Genomic DNA, 21,984 nt, shown 5'->3' on the forward strand with positions numbered 1-21,984 from the left:
CCCTGATCCTGAGCATTTGTGTGGTTATGTCGTATTCTAGACCGTGAAGCACCTTGAATTCCCTGGCATCTTATCTGCACTTCTCTTTTGACACTGCCAATTTCTACCGAAAACAGTCATTAATTGCGTAGCTGCCTTCGCTCCTCAGGGGTGGGCTCCTCAGATACAGGGTCCACACCTGACATTTCTCTCTCTCCTCCTCTCTCCTTCTGACTCACAGAACCCAGCACAGCTCCACAGTGACTCTTGCTCAAAAAGTGGTCACTAAGCACTTGACAAAGGGACGGAGTAGAAAAATACAGGGTCACGGCTTGACCTCTCCTAATTCAAGTGAGCTGCCCTCCCCCTTCTTCCAACCCAGATCCTGTAGCAGGTGGAGGACAGGGGCCCCAGAGTAAGCCTTCCCCTGGTTCACACCTGGTTCCACCACTTTACCAGGCTCTGCAAGTTCGTAAATCTCTCCAGCTTTCAACTTCTCTTGTGCAAAATGATCACACAAACTGTACCTATCTCTCCAGGTTGCTGTGAGGTTCAATCCTATACAAAAAGACCTTCTAAGAGACTGTCACACCATCACAACTGTTAGCCACTGTTTTTACTCTTGCCATCCAGTCATCTTACACTCTCAACTCCCCTCTGGAGGAGGCATTCCTCTTCATCAGTTCCCCTGCCTCTACTCTGGGGGCACAGTCTTGCCCTGCAGAGAGGGGTCTCAGGCTGGCACCCGACCTGACAGGGGGAGTGAAGCCTGTTCTCGAAGGAGGAGGATGCGGGGAGGATGGCCAGCAGCTTCCAGGCCTTTGGAAAACCTCAGAGAATCAGGCAAGGGGTAGGCAAGCTTTTTCTGTAAAGGGCCAGTTAGGAACTACTTTCTTATTTACTCTTTAACACATGAGAGTGTTATTCATTAACTCTTTTTTTAATTAAAAATTTTTTATTGGAGGATAGTTGATTTATAACGTTGTATTAGTTCCACGTGCACAGCAAAGTGAATCAGTTATACACATCAGTCGGTTCAGTTCAGTAGCTCAGTCGTGTCTGACTCTTTGCGACCCCATGAATCACAGCACGCCAGGCCTCCCCATCCGTCACTAACTCCCAGAGTTCATCCAAACTCATGTGCCTGGAGTCGGTAATGCCATCCAGCCATCTCATCCTCTGTCATCTCCTTCTCCTCCTGCCCCAAATCCCTCCCAGCATCAGGGTCTTTTCCAAATGAGTCAACTCTTCGCATGAAGTGGCCAAAGTATTGGAGTTTCAGCCTCAGTATTAGTCCATCCAATGAACACCCAGGACTGGTCTCATTTAGGATGGACTGGTTGGATCTCCTTGCTGTCCAAGGGACTCTCAAGAGTCTTCTCCAACACTACAGTTCAAAAGTATCAATTCTTCTGTGCTCAGCCTTCTTCACAATCCAACTCTCACATTCATACATGACCACAGGAAAAACCATAGCCTTGACTAGATGGACCTTTGTTGGCAAAGTAATATCTCTGCTTTTTAATATGCTATCTAGGTTGGTCATAACTTTTCTTCCAAGGAGTAAGCGTCTTTTAATTTCATGGCTGCAATCACCATCTGCAATGATTTTGAGCCTCAAAATTAAAGTCTGACACTGTTTCCATTGTTTCCCCCATCTATTTCCCATGAAGTAATGGGACCAGATGCCATGATCTTCGTTTTCTGAATGTTGAGCTTTAGGCCAGCTTTTTCACTCTCCTCTTTCACTTTCATCAAAAGGGTCTTTAGTTCCTCTTCACTTTCTGCCATAAGGGTGGTGTCATCTGCATATCTGAGGTTACTGATATTTTTCCTGGCAATCTTGATTCCAGCTTGTGCTTCTTCCAGCCCAGTATTTCTCATGATGTAATCTGCATATAAGTTAAATAAGCAGGGTGACAACATACAGCCTTGACATACTCCTTTTTCTATTTGGAACCAGTCTGTTGTTCCATGTCCAGTTCTAACTGTGGCTTCCTGACCTGCATAGAGGTTTCTCAAGAGGCAGGTCAGGTGGTCTGGTATTCCCATCTCTCTCAGAATTTTCCACAGTTTATTGTGATCCACACAGTCAAAGGCTTTGGCATAGTCAATAAAGCAGAAATAGATGTTTTTCTGGAACTCTCTTGCTTTCTCGATGATCCAGTGGATGTTGGCAATTTGATCTCTGGTTCCTCTGCCTTTTCTAAAACCAGCTTGAACATCTGGAAGTTCACGGTTCACATATTACATATACATATATCCACTCCTCCTCAGATTCTTCTCCTATATAAGCCATTACAGACAGGAAATATTTTAGGCTTTGCAGACCATATGGTCTCTGCTGTCACTACTCAACACGTTAGTAGCACAGAAGCAGCTATGGACAATGTAGGAATGAAAGGTCATGGCTACGTGCCAATAAAACTTTATTTACAAAAACAGGTGGCAGGCCAAATTTGGCCCAAGGGCTACACTTGACAGACCCTTGGGTAAACCAGTTACACCCTCATGGAGTCAGGGCCTGTGGGTTTTCTCTGCTCTGTACTCCTGAGAAACTCCTTTCTTGCCCTGAAAGCTCAGAGTCCTCATCTATCTATTGAGGAGATTAAGACAGATCATGTTTAAGAACCATTCTGTCTCTAAAGTGCAATACCTCTGTGCTTAGAAAGCTGTGTGACATTGGGCAACTCTGTTCTCTCCAGGTCAGTTCTCTCCTCTGTAAAGCAAAGGAGTTCCATCAGCTGTTGAGCCTGGACCACACGCCCAGGGGGAGACTTTGGGCTGGGCAGGCCCTGAGTTTGCTACAGAGAAGTCATGTACGAGTGGCTCAGTGGTAAGAATATGCCTGCCAATGCAGGAGAGGCGGGTTGATCCCTGGGTTGGGAAGATTCCCTGGAGAAGGAAATGGCTACACACTCCAATATTCTTGCCTGCAAAATCCCATGGACAGAGGAACCTGGCGGGCTACAGTCCACGGGGTCGCAAAGGAGTCGGACACAACTGAGCGACTAAACAAGTCACAGACACTTGGGCACCTGGAGCGCCCTCAGATGCTGCCCGGTACCCTTGCTGCCCTCCTCCCACTGCCTGGGACCCCTGTAATCTGTCCCTGAGGGCCTGGTCGATGTTCAGCCCCACACTGCGATGCAGCCAGGTTGCTCTTGCCCAAATGGCTTGCTGGGAACTCCTTCCATAGCTGGAGTGTCACAGTTCACGTCTGACTATGCCAAGTACCCAAGGCAACTTCTCTGCAGAGTGCCAGTAGCCGGGCCGGCTGGGTGTGGCGTCACCATGGACTGGACCAGGCCACAGCGTGCCTCGGAGGCCAGTGGGGTCACAGACTTCCCTGCTCTATGAGGCTGATCTTAGAGCCTCTTTGTAGCCGGAAGCCTTCATTCTGCCCTTCAGATGTACCATGTTGTCTCCTGGCGTGCTTCCTAGGCACACACACACATGCATACACATGTGTGCACACACACACAATCACCCTGTGTCTCTACGTCCTAGGAAATGTCTTAAAGATCTAAGGAGAGTCAGGAAGCTCTCCAGACCCAACCAAATGCTGCTTTTGTCCCCATAAAAAAGAAAACGAGCTGCTCCAGCCTGACCCATAACAAGGCAGGCCTTAGAAGACGAATTGAGTCAGCAGTGGGGAACCACGGCACCCTTGTGACCTGACCGCTGAGAGGCAGGATGGGGCCAGGCTCAGGTCATCGGGAGCTGAGGTGCCAATGGCAATGGCACGGCCATCAGCCTAGGCGATTCTCCCTGGCAGATGCCTCCACCCCACAGAGCGCGTGACTTCCGATCTTCCCTGGGGCATTGGGGTAGCAAAGGCTGTGCCCCAGCACCATTGCACAGCTGGGGAAGGCCGGAAACCGAGCTGCAGGAAACTGGTTGCTATGGTTTCCTTGAGCGTAAAGCCATAGAAATCGCTTTCTAAAAAAAAAAAATAATAATAAGGTTTCTGTTTTTTTTTTTTTTTTTCAGGGAGACATAAAGGGGGAAACATGTATTTCAATGTTTACTATAATCCAGGCATTGAACTAGGTTCTAAATCCTCACAGTAAGCCACTGGGTTTGGTGGTAACATCTCCATTTTGCAAATGAAAATACGGAAGCACAGAGAGGCTAGGACACCTGCCCAGAGACACTCAGATGGAAGGCAGCAGAGCAGTTTGGAACCCAAGATGGTCAAACTCTAGTGCTCGCTTGCTTTTCAGTGTACACACCAAGATTTGGGAGATTATATAATCCAGATTATTCTTACCATTGAGGCTCTGGAGCGAGGGGTAGGAGAGAGGAGCAAGGGGACAGGGAAGGAGCTAAATCAGAAATTAGAGAGTGGAGGGAACTTCCCTGGTGGTCCAGTGGAAGATTCTGTAATTCCACCACAGGAGGAACAGGTTCGATCCCTGGTTGGGGAACTAATACTTCACATGGTGCCCCTCGGTGCAGCCACAAATTAAAAAAGAAAGAAACTAGGGAGCTGAGGAGTGAGGTCCCTGGTAGCTTCTGATGTGCAAGCGAGCACCAGGCTCCCCAGGCTCTCAGGGTGGGTGGAGGATCGCAGGATTTGGTAAGGAAGGGCCTGAGGTTAAGGGCCACCGCCCCTACTTTCAGTTTGAGCCTCAGTTTCTACATCTGTAAAAATGGGCATAATAAACTTACCTGCCTCATAGGGTTTTTATAAAGATTAAGTAAAATCATCCATGTCAAATGTGTGACACAGAGTAAGCACACAGTAAATGTAAGCATTCTGGCTATTGTTATCATTATTAATTATGCTATTTGTGAAAAGAAACCTATAAATTATGAATTGCTGTGCAAATATCAACAACTTAAGGGGAACTTGGGGCTAACTTAATGGAGGGACCCTGGAAATGGCTGGTGCATGCGGCAACTCCCCCACTCCAAGCCACAGGACTATACACAGAGGCCCTGAGGCCCTATTTACCGAGGGATGGGAGACTTCCCACCGCGCATCCCTCCAGGAGAACAGCGATGCATGCGTGGTCCCACATGCATTAGTTCTTACTCAGCACCTAGTGTATGCCATGCCTTGTGCCAAGAGGAATACAGATATATGACATGGTCTCTGCTCTCCAGAACCTCTCAGACTGTGAAGAAGAGAGAGGGGCGAACACACTGGATGTTCACTGAGAGTGTTGCCTCCTCTACTGGGGCATGTACAATGGTTGTGCAGGGGAAGATCCCTACAGGAGAAAGAGAGAGAGAGAGAGAGAGGGTGTGTGTGTGTGTGCGTATGTGTGTGTGTGTGTGTGTGTGTGTGTGTGTGATGGTGGGCAGGGAAGACTTCTCCATGAAAGGTGGCATTTAAATTAAGCTTTAAAAGGTACATAGAAGTTCGTCAAGGGAGATATGCAAGAGGGGCTTCCCAGGTGGTGCAGTGGTAAAGAATCCACCTGCCAACTCAGGAGATGTGGGTTCAATCCCTGGGTCTGAAAGATCCCTTGGAGAAGGAAATGGCAAGCCACTCCAGTATTCTTGCCTGGGAAATCCCATGGACAGAGAAGCCTGGGGGGCTATAAAATCCATGCAGTTGCAAAGGAGTCAGACCTGACTTAGCAACTAAACAACAACAAAACGTGGGAGATGGCAGAGGTGGAAAAGGAAACAATAGCTACAAAGATCTCAGGGAATCTGGAGAACATACGGTTAGAGTTTCAAGTGCATAAGCGCAGTGTGGAGCTGGGGGAGGCTGGGGAAGTGGGTAGGATGGGAGAGGAACTGGGAAAGAGGGCTGGGGTCAGGCTGTGTAGGGTCTTCCGTGCTATGCTAAGGATCATGGAGGTTTCCTGTAGTTACGACAAGAAAAGGAAGCTGCTGTGTGTGTGAGGGATGTGACTAGAGGTCTACAGAGGCCCTGGGAGAGTTAGGATAGTAGCTGTGAGGTTAGAGGGTGAGCCACCCTTTATTTTGAGTTCTTATTCTGTGCCAGGATCCCTGCTCATCCCTTTTCATGAATTCCCTACTTTAGTCCTCACCCAAACTTCACAGGGTGGTCCCACAATTGCCCCATTTTGCAGATGAGAAAACCGAGGTTTGGCAAAGTTAGACACCAGATTCAAGCTGGTGAAGTAGGCTGGCTCTTTCTCCTTCCAGTGAAGAAAGGAAGCCCAAGAGTCAGGGAAACCTGCTCTCTGGGTGACCTCATCCACAGAAACTTCTAGCTGTCACCACACGTCCATTGAGATTCCTTTCTGGGACTGTCTCCTTTTTCTTGAAGAATGTAAGCCTGGCCCAGGATAACAATCCTGGGAGAACAAACTCCCCCTTCTGACTCTGGAAGAAGGGAGGAGAGGAATTCAACCTGCAGGGCTGGTTGCTGGTAACCTTCCATTGAGAAAAACTGCCATCTGGGAGCTGCTGCCGTTCCTGCCTGTCAAGGGCGGCACGCACAAGGGCTGTCTTCCCAGAAAGGAAGACGGACACATGTGCGCCTTCTGAGAGTTCGCGCTCACAGTCCTCTTGTGCAAAAATCCCTCCAGAGTGGAAATGAAAATAAGACTTGGGACATGGTGATTGTTAGGCTGGTCTCCGAAGGTCCCCTAGGTAGCTTGGGGAAGAATTGACTGCAGCGCTTGTGATGAGAGGGAACAGAGAAGATGAGTGGGACTAGCAGGAGAGAGGAAGAGCTTGATGCTCAGCCAAGAGCTCCTTCACTCCCTGGACCAGAGGCACTTGGCCGCTCGGCCCAGGCCTGATGAGGACCAGAGCCGCTCTCCGAGCGCCCCTGAGTTGCTCTTACTTAATTAGCTCCGTGGCCATAAAAGGCTGGCTCAGCTTGGAGGAGGTGCCTGGCCCCAGGAAGCAGCAAACGGAGTGTCATAAAAACACAGCCCCAAGAAGGGGAAAGGGCAGGGAAGGGCGGGAAATTCAAATCATAATGGATGTGCTGTTTCTAACAGCTGCAGCCCATCCTGTCCTGGAGGGAGGCTGGGTCCCTGCCCCTGAGTCCTGCTGGGCCCAGGCCTAGCCTGTCACGGAAGGAAGCGAACAGGTCCTGGGAGGACAAAGAGCTTTGGAGCACACGTGCTGTTTCATCAAAGCAAAAGATAATGCACGGAGGCTTCCCTGGTGGTCCAGTGGCTAAAACTCTGCGCTCTCAATGCAGGGTGCCTGGGTTCGATCCCTGGTCAGGGACCTAGATCCCACACGCCACAACTTTAAAAAAAATCCCACATACCGCAACTAGGACTCATTAATTGTTTAGTTACTTTCTAAAAAAGAAAATGTATAAAGCTTTCAATCCTTCCTTTAAAACCAATTCTGGGATTTCTTTATAGCTGACTGTTCTGTCATCAGTGTCCCCTTCTCCCTCCAATTAAGACTCCATATGAGAAATTCCTTATAGGACTTGGTGTGAAGGAGCCTATTGTCAGAGGAGTTGGGTTAAGAGGGTGGTGAGAGAAGAGGTTTAGAATCAAATTCCTCTGGATTTAAATACTAGCTGTGTGACTTTAAGGAAATCAGTTAACCTCTCTGACTTTTATTGGTTAAATGAGGGTCGTTGTTGAATGAGGATTATTGTTAAATGAGGATAATAATAATAACCACTCCTGAGGATTGTTCAGTTCAGTTCAGTAGCTCAGTCATGTCCGACTCTTTGCGACTCCATGAATCGCAGCACGCCAGGCCTCCCTGTCCATCACCATCTCCCGGAGTTCACTCAGACTCACATCCATTGAGTCCATGATGCCATCCAGCCATCTCATCCTGGGTCGTCCCCTTCTCCTGCCCCCAATCCCTCCCAGCATAAGAGTCTTTTCCAATGAGTCAACTCTTTGCATGAGGTGGCCAAAGTACTGGAGCTTCAGCTTTAGCATCATTCTTTCCAAAGAAATCCCAGGGTTGATCTCCTTCAGAATGGACTGGTTGGATCTCCTTGCAGTCCAAGGGACCCTCAAGAGTCTTCTCCAACACCACAGTTCAAAAGCATCAATTCTTCGGCACTCAGCCTTCTTCACAGTCCAACTCTCACATCCATACGTGACCACAGGAAAAACCATAGCCTTTCTCTGCCACTCAGCCTGTGCCAATCACCCTCAGCACGTCCCTAATGCCCTCCTTGTCCTGGGGCCACACAGGGGAAAGTGCTTTTGGCGGTCACCTTCACGGGGCATTTGCCCAGGGCTCCCTGAGTCCCAAAGGCCCCTCCAAGAGGTGGGTCCCATCATTCTGCCTGTTTTACAGGGAGAGAGCTAACACTTGGAGAAACAGAATAACCTGCTTCACCGAGGTCAGGTAGAGACAGAGGCAGGAACACAGCCCGTGTCAAGGAAGATGTGCCAGCGGTCACTGTGACCAGCCCCCATTCCCTGGGGGGCCCGTCTCACTGCTGAGGGTTGGATTTAGGCTCTGTGCCTTTATGAGAATTAAATAAACATGGAGAAGAAATTAAACAACCGCACAAATCTCAAAGATTTCTTGAGTGCCGACTCAGGATCTGGCATTGGCCGGGGGACTGTGATGGGAGCTGCTCAAGCCCTGCACATGTACTGTCTGCGGGGGACTGTGCTAAGTACCCTCCACTTGGAGTGCCCGGAGCACACAGTGCTGGTTTATCCCTACATGCCCTTACTCTGCTATCCCCTCTGCCTAGATCTCACCCCTCCCCTCTTCCATCTCATTTCTGGACGGATGCTCAGGCTCAGATCAGAGACCCTCTCCAGGAAATCTACATCCCACAGTTCTCTTGGGGACCCCCATCACCTTGTTGAAATGGCCTGTTTATGAATGTCTCTCCCTCTAATCAGGATGTTTCCTGCAGACGTGGATGCGTTTTGTACATCTTTGTCTTTCACACACCTAGAATCACACCAAGCACACAGTAGGAGTGCCTAAAGCCTCTGCTTACCTAAATCAGGAGCTGGCAAGCTAAGGCCATGGGCCAAATCCGGCCTTTGGCCTATTCTTGAAATGAAATGCTGTTTACATTTTTAAAGGGTTGTAAACAACACAAAAGCAGAAATATACGACAGAGACCACACTGTGGTTCTGCAAAGCCTAAAGTATTTACTCCCTGGGGATTATGCAGAAAAAGTGTGCCATGCTTTGTTCTAAGTGTTGCAACTAAGCCTTGAGGAGCAGGTGAGGTAGGGGAGCTCCTGGGATGAGCGGGGTTTAGGCTGACCCCAAGAAGCTTATCTGGCTACAGGAGAAGATAGAAGCCACAGGGACAGGGAGAGAGTAAATAACACCAGATGCCTTTGGAACAGGAGATGCTCAAGACAGATTTCATGGAGGCAGCTGAGTTCAAAGGGTGAGGAGGATTTCCGTAGTCACTATAAATAGGAGGCACTCCCAGCTGAAGGATCGCACACAAAAGTTCAGTGAAATGAGAGGCCCCATATAAAGAAGACAATACCAGAGAAAGCACACCGTCCATGGAGGGATGGCTGTGAGCACAAGCATGTGTGTGCTAGGGCCTGTTCATTACCTGTAATGAGTTTTTAAAGGACATGCGGGTTGTTGGGGAGACGAGAAAGAGGCCAAACAGTCTGACTGAGACAAACAGTGAGAACTAGATCAGAGAAACATAGCAAACAGCACTAACTGATCACCACGCTCTTTCATGAGAGGCTTGGATGAAGTTTCAATTGGCTCTCCACCTAGGCTCCAGCCCCACTCACCCTGCCCATTTGGAGTTGAAGTACATGTAATCAACTTGTCCTTTTTGACTGGATGGAGTCTCCAAACTCCTAGTTTAACAGGAGCTTTGAGGAGAGGGCCCAGGAGGGCTGGCCTAGCCAGATGGGCAGCACTGGGGTGGGGGTGGGGCTGGAAGTATGCACGGGGCCCCTCCATTAACTGCCTTGACATTCCAAGAGGGCCAGATGAACCAGATTGTGGCTGGGAAGTGCTTAGGCCATGCTGCCGGAGAAGATAGGGTGTCATTATTTATCCGTACAAAGTGCTCTGCGGTTGTTATTTCTTTATTAATAATTTCCTGTGGGCTCGGAGGTGCCCGCAGCCACGGCATCACCTCATCAGCCTCTCCTGCCCACTCTGAGACTCAGCTGTAGCTTCAAAGCCTGGGCTTTTCCTTGCGTGTGGAGGGACCAGGCAATTAGCACCCTCCTCCTGCCTCCTCTGCCCAGTGAGTCAGAGATGTGCTTGGTCAGCAGCCCCTTTCTGCCAGCCTGGCCCCTGAGGACTCCAGACACCCTGGGTGAGGAGCTGCAGAGAAGCTGAGCCTTCTCCTTGGAACTGGGCAGGGGAGGGCACAGGTCCCCCGCTCCCAGAGCTCCCTGAGCTCCCCGAGCAGAGGCAGGTACCTGCGCACATGGAGCTCATGTTATGTGGAGACCCAGCAGAGACACTGGGCATGCAGCAGGGACAAGGAGAGGCCTGGGCCCTTCTCCCGGACCTCACAGGGAACCCAGCGAGACCGAGACCACTGGGGAGCTCAGGGTTAGGCCAGGGAGCAGCATACCCAGACTTCGGGGCTGAGAGTAGCTAGGGGAGCTGGGGCTAAGCAGAGATCTAATGGGTCAGGGGCAGCCCCTGGAGGGGAGTGTGGAGGTGTGGGTGGAGAGCGTTCCAGGCAGAGTGATAGCGGAGGCCAGAGATGCGAGCATACTGGGGGGACTGAGGTTCAGAAAGGCTGGGTCAGAGTGCAAGGTAGACAGGATGAGATCTGGTGTTGGATTTTTGTGGGCAGGAGCCAGATCACATGGGACTTTGTCCCAAGTTGAAAGCAGGAGGACTTCTCCCCAGAGCATCAGTAGTCATGCTGTGCTGGGGAGAGGCGCAATTAGATTAGCATTTTAGAGAAACTTGCAATCTGGATGCCAAGTGGGAGCCCCTTTCTGACCCACTGGGCATCACCCAGGACTAGGCAGGAAGGAGTCCTGGGCCATCATGGGCAAGCTGGGTCCCCCTGTGGGAACCTGGTCTCAAAAGGCAGTTGAATGACCTGGGGTTTTTCTAAGAGCAAAGGGAATGGGACAGGGTAGGACCCTCTGGCCAAGTGTACACCATGCAGCTAGGTACCTCTGGCTCAAAGCCCCTTGCTCACAAGTGCTTAGCCACATCACAGGCAGGCGTCTCCAGTGGAGGAAAAAGCTGCGAACAGCATGGCTCCCCACTCCTGGCACTTAGTAGGTGATCTATAGAGTTACAGTGCATACTGCGCACCAGGCATTGTGCTTTGCATATACTAACTCATCCTGTCATCCCTAGGCTCTATGAGAGAAGTGTTATTGTTACCTACACTTTACAGATGCCCACATAGAGGCCCAGAGAGGTTAAGGAACTTGCCTGAGGCTATACAGTAAGTAAGTGGTAGAGCCGTGTGAAATGAATGTGTGAGGTAAGGAAGAATAGAATAGAAAGGTCATCTGGGGCTTAGGGGGAAGAAAGTGAGATGAAATGGAGCTGAAGAGACCAAGGTGATGGTAGCGAATGTGGGCATTTTGCAGATGTCTTGTGCAATTAAATGACCTTTCGCACAGAAAGGCGCAGTGCGGCTTCTGACATCAAGGAGTAGCTTGATAAACCTTAGCTGCCGGATGAACCGTCTGTGCAGCGGGTGTATCGGCCAGAGCTCTCATCTGTTTTAACTGCCATGTGGTCGGTCACTTGCCCATCCCTCCATTGTCTACCTATCCATCTGCTTATCCTTCATTGTACTGGTACTCAAAGAGGATGGACAATAGATAAAGACCAAGGTCTTCTAATCGTCTCCCATAGGCCTGCTGTGTAGAGGGAATCATTTCCTAAGAATGAAATGGGACATTATTCTGTTTTGAGTGTTCTGTCTGAACAGAAACCTACTTAATACCCAAGAAGAGACAGCCAGGGAGTTGGCAGTCTCACCTCGGACTCTATGAATAGATGACTTGATGGGAAAGCACTTGAATTCTGGGCAGCCACAGCTTGGGCACAGGGCAAGGTGGCTCAGTGTCTCCTTCCTCAACTGAGCTTGGAAACAGGGGTATGTGAAGGGCCTGAAATAAGGAGGGACAGAGAGGGAGTATCCCACCTGGCTTGAGATGATTCAAGACCAGTGTTAAACTGTAAACATACTTCACACCACTGGGCTACAGAAAGAATCAAGGTTACTTTCCAAGGTCATTGATGGAAATAGCATTTCAGGAAGTACAAATCTTATTTATATGTGATTTCTTTAATGTTGTCTTTTATACATTCCCACGCAGTTCCCTCCCTGTTCTGCCTGATCAGAATCCCTGCCTCCTCTGTCCTTCTTCCTCCCTGGAGGTGTCCCCTGGACAGACGGACAATGGACATTCAGTGGGCACAGAGGATCCAGCATGGGACCTCCCCCAGCCCCTGGTCTGGGAACTGCAACCCAACAAATGAGCTGTCTCCTCATCTTCACTCACTCTTTACCACCTCCTGGTGCCCCTAGAGCTCACCCCTGGGGGAATCTGGGCAGCTCCAGCTAAGACAGGCTCCAAGGGAACTGAGAGTTACAAGGTCAATGGATGGGGGTATGGAAACTAAGCAAGCAAGCAGCTTGAGATGCATGACTGTGGATTCTGAGTCACTTTCATGGTGTTGGGGAAGGAAATGGCACCCCACTCCAGTACTCTTGCCTGGAAAATCCCATGGATGGAGAAGCCTGATAGGCTACAGTCCCTGGTGTCAAAAAGAGTCGGACACGACTGAGCGAGTTCACTTTCACTTTGTTTGAGAAACACAAACAAAAGACTTGAGCTATGTTGAAATTCCTTTTGGTTTCTGCACTGTGTTCTCTCAGCTATGACATTGCTCTGGACCTAAAGCCCATAGGTCACAGCTTGTTCATTATAGGCTCATGACAAAGAAACCTATAAAACACACATTGATCCTTGCCCAATGAGTCCTCCAGTTTCTCAGAGACTAGGCATTGACTTGTCTCGTCCAATCATTTATTCACTGATTCACTCAAGAAGCTGTTAACAAGCACCTAGCATGTTCTAGGACCTGTTCTGGGCACAGGGTACCCAGAATGGTTCCTCCTCCAGCCTCCCAGCCCCAGACCTGGGTCCTGCCACCCACCAATCAACTCCTCAACTTCACTCTTGCCCCCTCACCTCCTGGAGTCCCTTAAAGTTCACCAGTGGGTATTGCCCATCCCGACTAGTGTCTTCAGGCCTGAAGAAGTTGCCAAGCTTCCCCCTGTGCCTCAAGTCAGATGTCAGGTTGAAATTATTTGTGCACAGTTTGGTCTTCCCTGCCTGACTATGAACATCATGAGGTCAAAGGCCATGCCTTACTGAGCTTTAAATCCCCAGAGTCCAGCACAGGGTCTGGCACAGAGCAGGCATTAGTGGGTAACTGTGGAATTTTGAAAATATCTGTTTGTTCGCATTCTATCAGCCAGCAAAGCGGAGCAGGCACATCCTATGTGCAAGGCACTGGCTCTGAGGCCCAGCTGGTGAGCATGGCTGACACGGTCACACTGCATGAGAGCCAGTGGCTTCTTGGGACCCGGATGACAGGAGCCCAGTCCAGGGGTGGGGACGTTGGAGTGGAGAGGTAGGCTGGGGAAGGCTTTCTAGAGGAAAGTGACATTTAAATCAAGTAGGAACTAACTACAATAAGCAGTTTTCAGCGCTGGTTACATATGAAAACAATCTGGAGAATGATATAAAAATACTGGGGAAAGGCCTCACCCCCAGAAATTCTGAAGTGTTTGACTTGGGGTGAGGCCTGAACAGTCTCCCTTTCTTTTTTTTTTTTCTCCCTCTCTTTTTCTTAACTTCCTGAAATGATTCTAGGGCTTCCCAGGTGGTGCTAGTGGTAAAAAGCCTGCCTGCCAAAGCAGGACACGTAAGAAATGCGGGTCCAGTTCCCAGGTCAGGAAGACCCCCCTGGAGGAGGGCATGACAACCCACTCTAGTATTGTTGCCTGGAGAATCCCAAGGACAGAGGAGCCTGGTGGGCTGCAGTCCATAGGGTCGCACAGAGTCAGGACTGAGTGACTAACACACACACGAAATGATTCTAGTGTGAGGCGACAGGGTGGAGTCTCGTCAAGCTGGGTAAAGGCAGAGGTGGAGGTCGAGGGGTGGGGTGGGTAAGAATATTCCTCACTGGCCTGTGTAAAAGTTCTGAACTGGAAAAGAGCCTGGCATAGCCTAGGAACTAAAAGAAATACAGTAAGGTAGAGGGGAAAACAGGGAGAGAGGGCGTCATTGCAGAGCCAGCCGTCAGTGCCCACTGAGTTCACAAAGGATGTCACAAGCTCTAGAAGCTGCCTGGGAGCCTACCTACTCGATTCCAGGTGAAAAGTAAACATCCAGGGCTACCCGTGTGTGAGGTCACCACCCATGTGAGAGGTCATCACCTCAAATCTCCCTTGAAGATAGCCATACTGAGTGGTGGTTATTCTCTGCTGCAGACAGGCTGCTGGAGGAGGGGCTGTGAAAACATCTAGACAGGTAAGGACTATGCTGGCACCAGGAGCTCCCACTGGTTTCTGCACAGGCTTGTTGTGGTCTTTTATACCACGCCAGATACTGAAGCTAAAGTCAAAGGAGAAAAGGAAAGCTATACTCATCTGAATGCAGAGTTTCAAAGAATAGCAAGGAGAGATAAGAAAGCCTTCCTCAGTGATCAAAGCAAAGAAATAGAGAAAAACAATAGAATGGGAAAGACTAGAGATCTCATCAAGAAAATTAAAGATACCAAGGGAATACTTCACTCAAAGATGGGCTCAATAAAGGACAGAAATGGTATGGATCTAACAGAAGCAGAAGATATTAAAAAAAGGTTGCAAGAATATGCAGAAGAACCATACAAAGAAATCTTCATGACCCAGATAATCATGATGGTGTGATCACTCCCTTACAGCCAGACATCCTGGAATGTGAAGTCAAGGGAGCCTTAGGAAGCATCACTACAAACAAAGATAGTGGAGGTGATGGAATTCCAGCTGAGCTATTTCAAATCCTAAAAGATGATGCTGTGAAAGTGCTGCACTCAATATGCCAGCACATTTGGAAAACTCAGCAGCGGCCACAGGACTGGAAAAGGTCAGTTTTCATTCCAATCCCAAAGAAAGGCAATGGAAAAGAATGCTCAAACTACTGCACTCACACACTAGCAAAGTAATGCTCAAAATTCTCCAAGTGAAGCTTCAACAGTACATGAACCGAGAACCCCAGATGTTCAAGTTGGATTTAGAAAAAGCAGAGGAACCAGAGATCAAATTGCCAACATCTGTTGGATCATAGAAAAAGCAAGAGAGTTCCAGAAAAATACCTATTTCTGCTTTATTGACTACACCAAAGCCTTTGAGTCTGTGGATCACAACAAACGGTGAAAAATTCTTTAAGAGATGGGAATACCAGACCACCTTACCTGCCTCTTGAGAAATCTGTATGCAGGTCAAAAAGCAACAGGTAGAACCGGACGTGGAACAACAGGCTCGTTCCAAATTGGGAAAGCAGTACATCAAGGCTGTATATTGTCACCCTGTTTATTTAACTTCTATGCACAGTACATCATGTGAAATGCCAGGCTGTATGAAGCACAAGCTGGAATCAAGATTGACGGGAAAAATATCAATAACCTCAGATATTCAGATGACACCACCCTTATGGCAGAAAGCAAAGAGGAACTAAAAAGCCTCTTGATGAAAGTGAAAGAGGAGAGTGAAACTGCTGGTTTAAAACTCAATATTCAAAAAACTAAGATCACAGCATCTGGTCCCATCACTTCATGGCAAACAGATGAGGAAACAATGCAAACAGTGATAGACTTTGTTTTCTTGGGCTCCAAAATAACTGCAGATGGTGACTGCAGCCATGAAATTAGAAGATGTTTGCTCCTTGGAAGAAAAGCTATGACCAATCTAGACAGCATATTAAAAAGCAGAGAGATTACTTTGCCAACAAAGATCTGTCTAGTAAAAGCTATGGTTTTTCCGGTAGTTATCTATGGATGTGAGAGTTGGACCATAAAGAAAGCTGAGCACCAAAGAATTGATGCTTTTGAACTGTGGTGTTGGAGAAGACTCTTAAGAGTCCCTTGCACTGCAAAGACATCAAATCAGTCAATCCTAAAGGAAATCAGTCCTGAATATTCACTGGAAGGACTGATGCTGGAACTCCAATATTTTGGCCACCTGATGTGAAGAACTGACTCCTTGGAAAAGACCCTGATGCTGGAAATGATTGAAGGCGCGAGGAGAAGGGGAAGACAGAGGATGAGATGGTTGGATGGCATCACCAACTCAATGGACATGAATTTGAGCAAGCTCTGGGAATTGGTGATGGACAGGGAGGCCTGGAGTGCTGCAGTCCATGGGGTCACAAAGAGTCAGACACGACTGAGTGAACTGAACTGAGATATTGATTCAGGGAATCTGGCTTCCATTATACACATTGGGCCCCACCCCAGATTAACTGAATCAGAATCCCTGGCTAGTGAAGTCAGGGGAAAAACCCAGGAGAAATGCTAGAAGTCAATTAATACAGAGGAAAGAGCATGTGGATTTTTTTAAACATCAGAGAAAACTAGGTTCAAATTCTGATCCTGAAACTGTTACTTGAATTAACACAGATATTTAACCTTTTGGAAGCTCAGTGGTATATTTGCAGAAGGAGATTTATAATACCTCCCTGGTAGGCATGTGGGGATTTGAGAGTAGCAGTGTATTTGGGGGAGGGGGGTCCGACTGGCTGTGACACAAGATTGTGATGATGATGGCGTGGTAATGATGGTAATGATGATGCTATTTTTTCTTCAAATTTAAACTGTGAGTCACAATTCTAGACTGAAATAATCAAAGTATGATTGTAATTGATCACACATACCATATTCATATTTTAGACTTTGGTTGATTAAAAACGTTCTTTATACGAAGATTGCTAAGAACACCCTGCCAAATGTTTCATTATTAAATTGATTCTATAGTGCTTTTCTGCTCTTCCAAGAAAAGATGATAAGCACTTTGAATGGTGTGAAGTTTGAGATATGTTTGCCCTCAAATCTGTATCTTATGAGTCAGAGATGAGCAGATCATAAGAGCAATGGTGATGTGTGTTTCAGAGCTCTTAAGGCTTTTACACATATTGATTTTAATATTAGCAACAACCTTCTCAGGTAAATATTAATATCTCCATTTTGCAGAAGAGCCAGATACTTAGAGAAAAAAAGCCACAGGGCTCTTCCTTGAGCTTCCTGAATGGAGCTGCCATGCAAGGAGAGGCTTATAAGCTGTAGGAAGCCACGTGCAGGGGTGTGAGGCAAGCACCACCCCATGCCCAACAATGCCCCACCCGCTTCTCAGCCTCAGGAACAGCATCAGCTGCAAAGGCCTGAAAGCAGTGTGGGGTAACAGTGAGTTGGGGAGGAAAAGAGGACCCTGACTAGTCGTCAGCAGCCCAGAGAGTCCAGGAGCCACAGGGTAGAAGCTGCTGTCCCTGCAGTGGCACAAGCATCCATACCTCTTGACTTCTCAGTTTGTCAAGCGGTCATTTTCCCTCTTAACATGGTGATGGTCTTGGCAATGGCTTTCTCTCTGCTCAGCCTCCCAGGCCTGGGGCTACTCTCCCCTGAGTCCTTACCCTCAGGAAATACAGCACAGGTGATAAGCTCCTTGGCTTTCAAGTTGCATAACACCTAGGTCTGAATTCCAATTCTTCTACTCAGTAGCTGTGTGACTTAAGCAAATTATTCTAATTCTCTGAGTTTAGATTTCTCTTCTGTGAAGAGGAGAGAGTCCTCACAAACTGCTCTGAGAATTGAACATGAGAACAGATATAAATATGTCTTATGCACTGCAAGCACATAGTAGGTGCTCAATAAATGTTCATCTGCTCCCTCTTCTTCCTTGGGCAGGTGGCGTTCAACACTGTCCTCCTTGGCAAGAGACTCTTGGCATCTTGAAGCCCTCAGGATGCAGCTGCTGGTTTAGATTCAACCAGCCTGAGCCTTGAGATTTGAGTGATATCTTGCTCTCCGTTTCTGAAGTTCAGAACTCCACCACCCACCCCTTCTCAAAGTTTGCCAGAAGCTCAAAGGATGGTGGCCTCACTTCCTTATTCTAGGAGACTCATTTCTCTGGTCAACCTTGTGACTATCTTTTGGGCTGGAGGGAGGGAATCTTGGACTCATGGCCTCTCCATTAGCAGCCTGCAGCCCAGTCACGGTCTGAGATACGCAACAAGCCTACTAAAGACTCAGGGAAAGCAATGAGGAAACACAGGCAGGGCCAAGAAACTGACAAATCTGGTTTGTCTACAGTTTGGGATCCCCAGTAGCTCAGCTGTGGGACCAACATCCTTGTGACAAAGGATTAACGTTCTCCTCTCACTCAAAAGAGCCTTCAACAGAGAGTCTAGGCTAAAAGAAGGAGGCCCAGAGAAGGAGTCAAGGGCTGGGGGAAGGCCCGCCTTTCAGGCCTGGTCTCCTTCAGTGATGGGGATCGGGCTTCACCTCTCCCCTTAGAGGATGGTCTGGTCCCCTTCCTGTACTATCATGGCCTTGCCTTGTGGGAGGGAAGGAAGGTTTCATTCCATGCAACAGCCTGGCTCAGCTGGCAGCGGCTTTCTGGAGCTCTGTGCTGTGTCTAGGCTCTGCAGGAAGGAGAGCTGTCATTAATTAGTGATGCCTGCCATGGGAGCGGGAGGGGCAGCCACATCCACGCACTTGTCCTCTCTGTCCTAGGGCAGAAAACCTGCACAGTCTGCGTCCACACGCCTAACATCAAAGGTGTGTGGATGTTATTATATGAGAGAGTTTTTGCTTTGCTGAGAACCTCGGTGGAATCTGAGAAAAGGTTAGGAGCCAAGGGCTGGGGAAACTTGAACTGTTCTTCAGAACAGAGGCAGAAAGTATTGGAGTTTCTACACTTATCTGGAAGGAAAGAGAGGAAGATAAGAAATGAGAGTGGGAAGGAAAGAGAATATGTTACCAGGATGTGAGGGCTGTGGGTGGTGGGGTGCTGGATGAAGCAGACAACGAAAAATCCAAACCAGTCGGGGGTCGGGGGGAACGCAGGGGAGCACAGGAGCTGTTTGGGTGATGGCTCTGAAGTCAGACTGCCCGAGTTCACCTCCTCAGCTCTGCTACTTCCCAGCTATGTAATCTCAAACACATCTCTAAAGTGAAAGTGAAAGTGAAAATGAAGTCGCTCAGTCATGTCTGACTCTTTGTGACCCCGTGGACTGTGGCCCACCAGGCTCCTCTGTCCATGGGATTCTCCAGACAAGAATACTGCAGTGGGTTGTCATTTCCTTCTCCAAGGGATCTTCCCAACCCAGGGATCGAACCTGGGCCTCCTGCATTGCAGGCAGACACTTTATCCTCTGAGCCACCAGGGAAGACCCTAGCCTGAGTTAATCTATACACTGGACATAACAATAGTGTCTAATTCCAAGCATTGTAGGGCCAATCAAATCATATCAAGCACATAAAGTGCTTAGTATATTGCCTACCATACGATAAGCACCCAGTAAACATCAGCTTTTGTTCTTTTTGTTTCTCGCCCCCAAACTGTATCTAATATTCGATATGAAAAGTTACAAGCATTTCTGAAATACATACCCCTCTCTTTGTCTCGCCAGCAAATCGTTGGTATACTTTACACACATACACATCGCTTTGTGTGAAAAAGATTGGGTTTCTAACCCGGAAAATGTGGTGCAGTCAACAGGGACAGAGCGGGAAAAGGACCATTAAACTGAGAGGCGAGAGTGGGGGTACTTAAGGGGACTGAGCAGATGGATCTCTTACTGGGAACCCACTAGGACTTGACTGAAACTGGGGAGAGCCTTGGACCTCTACAGGGCAGAGAGTGAGGGTCTCAAGCCAAGTATAAATGGTCCTCCGAGTCAGGAGGAGGGTCCCTAGCTGGCATCAGGTAACATGCACATGAAATCAGGCAGTAGTGTGGCAAGGGGAAGGTACACCAGGTTGGGGAATGAAGGCAAAAGGCATAGTCCACCTGTCACTGGACCTGACGCCTGAGTGTCTCAGGCACAGGTGAGACAGGTGGGTGATGCTATGGGCAGGTCTGTGCTTCTACCTGAATCCCGGAGCTAACGGGCACAGCTTCACCATAGGACAGTGCCTGAATGGAAGGAAGACTCCAGGGCAGGCTTGTCTGGTGCCACTGGAGTGCTGACTCTGCAGGGCCACACAACTGTCCCTCCAGCTGCCTGGCACATGGTGGTTGGCGGGGATGGGAGGACAGTCAGGGCCATGAGACCCACTTGGACTTTGAAAGGTTGAAAGGCGGACAGAAGGAACAGTTGCTATTTTCTCCCTGGGGACACAGTGAGTTGGTCATACATTGAATCAGTCTCGGCAGTGAGGCCTCTTTGGGCTGTCTACTGCTTTACTCTGAAATCCAGATCGACTCTGACCACAGCAAGCAGTCTTCTGGTTGGTATCAGCTGGCAAGCTTAATATTGTTCTTAACTGCTTTGGACCACGACCTTCTGGTCTTTGATGGTAGGCAGACTAGAAATCTAACATCCATTCAATCATTTTTTCCCTATTATCTCTGCAATGAACCTGTTTTAAAACACACACACAGCAGAGAATCCTTCTCTTTGGAAATTTTCTTTTTTTCCTTAAGGTAAAAGGTGCTATAAACTATAATCCAGGCCAGAGGGGGCACATACTTGGCTGCTGTGCCCCTACTGCCCATTCCCACACCCATGGCAGACATTGCTAATCAAACACAGCACTCCTCTACTGCATTCCAGGCAGCCACTGGCAAGTGATTGGGGTTGGCACATAAGTTAAATGTGATCCTTCCCAATCCTCCCTCACCTGAAATTCAGGAGACCTGGGTTCTAATCTGACCTTGACCATTAATTCATTGAATGCTTTAGTCTCCTTATCCATTATAGGAGACAAATATTTCATATGCTGCGTAACCACAGATTCTCATTTGAATGAAGTAACACAATTAACAATGAAAGCCATTGAGTATTAAATGTCAAACTGCTCAACATTTTCACACTTGTTCTCCTATTTAGAATCACAATAACAGTCCACACTGGGCATAATGTCCTCACTTTTCCAATAAGGACACTGCGCCATGCTACATCTAAGAAACTCATTCCAAGCCACACAGCTAGTAAAGGGACAAAGCCAAGATTGTAATCCAGGCCTATCTGGCCATCAAAGTCCTGTTCTGACCTACACATCTGAGTTTCAAAAGCCCTTTGACAAGTTAAAAACACTGTACAAACAGAAGATACCCATGTATCTCATTATATAGTATTTTTGATTTTGAATCATTTCAACACACCCAATGGCAATCCAAAAAAATGGAAGCAACCCAAGCGTACATCGGATGAATGAGCAAAACATGCCATGTCCGTACAATGGGACATTATTCCGCCTCCAAGAGGAATGAAATTCTGACACGTGCTCTGACATAGATGAACCCTGAACACACTGTGATAAGTGAAATAAGCCAGACACAAAAAGAAAAACACTGTGACTACATGTCTATGAGGTACCCAGTGGTGGTGGCAGCTTCGTTGCCAAGTCTTGTCTGACTCTCGCGACCCCCATGGATTGTAGCCTGCCAGGCTCCTCTGTCCATGGGGTTCTCCAGGCAAGAATACCGAGAGTGGTCCAAATCGTAGAAACAGAAAGTAGAATGGTGGTTGCCAGAGATTGGGGGTTAGGGCAGGGGGTAGAAAGTTTATTGTTTAACGGGCAAAGGGTGTCAGTTTGAGAAGATGAAAAAAGCCCTGGAGGGGCTGGTGATGATGGTTACACAAGAATGTGAATATACTTAACGCCACTGAACTGTACTCTTAAAAATGGACAAAATGGTAAATTTCAGGTTACGTACATTTCACCACAATGTTAAAAAGTGACACTACCCCAAAGCTCTGTTTCCCCTCAGTTGTTGTTTTCGCAGATAAAGGCTATTATTACTACTACTGTACTATTATAATTGGGCTTCCCAGGTGGCGCTAGTGGTAAAGAACCAGACGCAGGTTTGATCCCTGGGTCGGGAAGATCCCCTGGAAGAGGGCACAGCAACCCACTTCA

General features: G+C 48.2%; 1 non-coding gene across 1 annotated transcript; it reads right to left on the reverse strand.

Moving 5' to 3' along the window:
- TRNAC-GCA lies at positions 19,215-19,286 on the reverse strand. The gene has a single exon. It is a non-coding gene; the product is annotated as a tRNA-Cys (tRNA).

Source organism: Capra hircus, chromosome 29 (assembly GCF_001704415.2).
Source record: "Capra hircus breed San Clemente chromosome 29, ASM170441v1, whole genome shotgun sequence".
In the NCBI taxonomy this organism is placed as follows: domain Eukaryota; kingdom Metazoa; phylum Chordata; class Mammalia; order Artiodactyla; family Bovidae; genus Capra; species Capra hircus.